Here is a 4,505-nt window from a genome sequence, read left to right on the forward strand (position 1 = left end):
GAACGCCGGAGCCAAAGCGGAAGTGAACGCGGGTGAATGGGGCTCTGGTGCCCGGAGCCCATCTCCAGGGCGTCCCTGAGGAGACGGGTGGTGGGGAACTTCCAGGAAAGGCAGCAGGAGAGCTTCAGAAACCAGTCACGCCGGCCGTCCGTCCGTCATTCAGGGAGCGGGCGTTTCCTTTCTGGCCAGAGACCCTAAAGCGATAAACCTCTGCGGTGCTGCGCATAGTCTGCCCGGGTTTTAGCCGTGTCTCGGCTGTTAGAAAAGCCCCGAGATGTGGGAGAGAGAATAAGACAGCCGGGGCCCTGGGGAACAGCTCGGTGGCCGAGCTCCAGCACGGAGGTCTCCAGCCGAGTGCCCGGCCCGACGTGGCGCCAGGCGCGGTTTTCTCAATGACTCGGAGAAGGGCCGAAGCAGGCGCCGCCATCCCGAGGGGCCCACGGCTAGAAGGACCCACGGACGCTGGGGACGGGGCTGCTTTTCCGGCTCCCCCTCCCTCTCTGACTGCTCCTTCTTGATCTCCCTGGCTGGCTCTCCCCCAGGGGCCTCCCGGGCTGGGCCTCTCCTCTTGCCCTCTGACCCACCCCACATGGAGGGGACCACGTTCAGTCTCACGGAGATGATGCTCACGCCTCCTGCCCCTCCTCGGTCTCATGGTTTGGGCCTGGGCCGAAGTCCAGCGGGCATCCCGGGCTCACCAGCACAGAAGCCAGCGCTCCCTCTCACCCTCCTCACTTCTCTGACGTATGGAGGGCGCCACATCCTCCGGACACCCCGCCTCCCCCCATTCTCCCCCTGCCCCATTCTCCCCTGCCCCATTCTCCCCCTCCCCCATTCTCCCCCTGCCCCATTCTCCCCCTGCCCCATTCTCCCCTCCCCCATTCTCCCCCTGCCCCATTCTCCCCCTGCCCCATTCTCCCCCCTGCCCCATTCTCCCCCTCCCCCATTCTCCCCCTGCCCCATTCCCACCCCTGCCCCACTCTCCCCCTGCCCCATTCTCCCCCTGCCCCATTCTCCCCTGCCCCATTCTCCCCTGCCCCATTCTCCCCTGCCCCATTCTCCCCCCTCCCCCATTCTCCCCCTGCCCCATTCCCACCCCTGCCCCACTCTCCCCCTGCCCCACTCTCCCCTGCCCCACTCTCCCCCTGCCCCACTCTCCCCTCCCCCATTTTCTCCCCCTGCCCCATTCTCCCCTGCCCCATTCTCCCCCTGCCCCATTCTCAATCCGGTAGTTGCCGCTGGGGTTTCTCCCTTCACCTGACAGCCGGGCAGGGCTCGGAGCTCCTTGGCCCGAGAGGAGGCAGAGGCCCTTGGAGGGACGGGCTGCAGACGTGGTCTTGGAGTGCCCTCTGGTGGCCCGGTCGGGGCTGCCCCAGCCCAGTCTCCGCCCCAGAACCCAGCAGGAAATCCCCAAGTCTGGCCCGGCCCAGGTCACCCGCAGGAACCAGGAAGTCGGGGCCCTTCTTCGGAGGAAGGCCTGCTTTCCGACTGGGGGGCCCGGCCTTCCCGATTTTGCCTCCCCCTGGACCTCTCCACCCACGTGGCCCTGCGGAGTTGGCATTGGTGGGCACCAGGTGGGTGAGTGGGGCTGTCTGCTGCCCGGGCTGAGGGGGGAGGGCTTCTGGGAAAGTCCAGACCAGTGGGGGGGGGGGGAGGAAAGCACCCAAGAGGCTCGACAGGACCCCAAAGTGAGAGCAAAGGGACAAGAAAGGGGCAAAGTCTGGGGGCAAGCAATCAGCCAACCAGCACTGATCCCTGGGAAGGAAATCCCAGCCAGTCCCGGGCCGATCTGAAGGAAATCCAAGCCGGGAGTTGAGGAATGAGCCATCCCGGCAAGTCTCTTAGAAGACATCGCTGAAATTCTAGGATCCGTTAGGGATCCGAAGGGAGCGCTAGGAACTTTGGGGATTAACCCTTTCCTGGCGTCCCAGCCTCTGACCCCCAGAATCACCCACTGAGTCATGGGATAGAGTGGGGAGAGGAGAGAGATTCTAGAGCCATTGACGGGAGCCTGAGGTTGGGAGGGTCTGGGACAGTCCCTGCAAGAGGAAAAAGGGAAGGCTCCAAACCTGCTCCCGGCAGGGGGTCCTGTCTCGGGGCTTGGACTGTGGGCGGCTTTTCTGGCAGCTTTTTAGGGGATTCGCTTCTCCAGGGCAGATATTCCTTCGGTTGATAGATTTTTTTTCTCTGCTGAGGCAATTGGGGTTAAGTGACTGGCCCAGGGTCACACAGCCAGGACGTGCTCAATGTCTGAGGCCAGATTGGAACTCGGGTCCTCCTGACTTCAGGGCTGGTGCTCTCTCCACTGCGCCCCCTAGCCGCCCCTCGGAATAAATCTTAATACAATTCAAGTTTGTTGTGTGAGTAACCAGCTGGAGTGCTGAGAGCTATTTAAACCTTATCGCTCTAATGAGAACATCAGATAGGAAATTTCTAGACCAGAGAATGTTCATTTGTCCATACTTCCTTCTGCTCCTCTCCTCATCTCCATCAGATAGTTGGATATTGCCCAAAACAGGCTGAAGGAGGAACCTAAAACATAAATTGCGAGCCCCCGACTAGTAGAATGAGACTTTGCAGTTGTAAACTTGAGAGCTGCAATAGGATTATTAGGCTCATACTAACAGATGCCTTTTAAATTGGCCAAGACTCTGCCATCATTTAACTTCTGGTGCTCCTCTGGTTCATTCTTCATCTCAGATTCAGGTTCCAGAGAGGGAAGAAAGTCCAGTTTAACACCTATGTTTGCCTTGTGATGTGGGCTAGCAAACTGTCATGTTGATATATTTAGGAAATTCTAAAGCAAACTGAAGAATCGGGAAATTCTGAACCAATTCTTGAGTTTTGTATTTATAATCATCCCATCTTATTACTAACTTTCCACCAAAACCAAAATCTAGTTATTTACTTTTAGCTGAGAATAAGATTCTGCTAAGGAATATCAACAAACATTTTGTTTATAAGAAGTGAGCTTGAATATAAAAATGAATTAATTTGAAATGAATTGAGTTGTAACAAAGATTCTGGGATGGGATGTGTAAATACATTGACTAATTTCAAAACCATACATATCAATTAAACTGTTTATAATAAAATATGTTTGCCCTTCAGTACCCAAGTGGTAATTCTAACTAAATAATAAAGCCAAATAAAAGTAACTTTTCCCATTTAGGTAACATTTAAGTAATGGATTTCATTAATTACTTTCCTCCAGCAGAGGTTCTCAAACTACAGCCCACGGGCCACATGCGGCTGCTGAGGACGTTTTTGCAGCCCGCTGGGTTATGGCAAATGGGCTGAGGGACGGAGACAGAGTGTGAGCTTTTGTTTTTACTACAGTCTGGCCCTCCCACAGTCTGAGGGACAGGGAACTGGCCCCCTATTTAAAAAGTTTGAGGACCACTGCTGGGAATCGTTTGCATCAAAATCATTTTCTCCAAAATAAAACTGAAGATGTTTCTGATTTTGTCTTAATTAATAGAATACAGAGTGGTCCCATAAACCTATTATTCTTATATTAAACCAATATTATATTAAATATTATATATATATATATAATATATAAATATATATATTAAACCCATAAACCAATTATTCTTATATTAAAGACCTTATTTTCACACACACACACACACACACACACACACACACACACACACACACACACACCTATATGTGCTCCATACTGATCACCTGCCATGATTTTCCATAAAAGGACAATTAGGGACATAGTTATAATAAGGAAATAATGCTTCTCTAATTTCATGTCAACTCCAGGCAAGAGCCATATAGAGAGCCAATTGCATTGATCCAGGCTTAAATGGCAGAATTCATTCATTCATTCATTCATAAGGAAATGTCATACAGGGAAATCGAGTCAGGAGAATCTTACCTCAACCCATGCAAAGACTCAGTGTCCCAATGGTTCCCATGAGAACTCTACCTGTAGTTCATGGATGTCAACCTCGTAGGCTTCTCAGTATCATTAGCCTAATAGTTTAATCGAATACTGGGGGATAAGGGGGAGAGAAGAGAGAGGCTGATCCAAGGTCCAATTTCCCCAGGCAGACATCTTCTAGAGCTTTCACAGAAGGACTTAATTAAATTATTCTCAATTTTAACAACATAAAGAAACATTTAAGATCCTATGTGAGTCAGAGATCACAACAATCAATATATTTTATCATATCTAATATGATACTTACCTAACCTTAGCAGAAGGAAATTAAAGTCAAAGCAGAAAGTCATTCTTAGAACAGTATGATCCAATAGTTAGAGACTGACACTTTTTTTTAACTGGAATAAAAATATTTTTCTTTGTAATTCCTAGCTCTTAACTAAAATCAAATTACTAGACTTTACTGTCTTAAAGTCTTAAAATATTCAGTTAAAATACTTACAAAAGCAAATTATAGTAAACTCTTAGATCTAAAAAAAATTTAGGACTATACCCTTCACAGAGATGTTTTATTTTGTTTGGTACTTTATATTTTATAGTAGCTTTT

General features: G+C 50.1%; 1 protein-coding gene across 2 annotated transcripts in view; it reads left to right on the forward strand.

Moving 5' to 3' along the window:
• The first annotated feature begins 1,411 nt into the window (after positions 1 to 1,411).
• The window catches only part of FADD (Fas associated via death domain), a 10,085-nt gene continuing 6,991 nt past the window's right edge, over positions 1,412 to 4,505 (forward strand). Inside the window, exon 1 of one of the 2 annotated variants that reach the window (XM_074276645.1) lies at positions 1,412 to 1,578. The gene's annotated coding sequence lies outside the window, so the exon portion shown is untranslated. The remainder of the gene's footprint in view (positions 1,579 to 4,505) is intronic. The other variant, XM_074276646.1, reaches the window with a different exon arrangement.

Source organism: Sminthopsis crassicaudata, chromosome 6 (assembly GCF_048593235.1).
Source record: "Sminthopsis crassicaudata isolate SCR6 chromosome 6, ASM4859323v1, whole genome shotgun sequence".
NCBI lineage: Eukaryota > Metazoa > Chordata > Mammalia > Dasyuromorphia > Dasyuridae > Sminthopsis > Sminthopsis crassicaudata.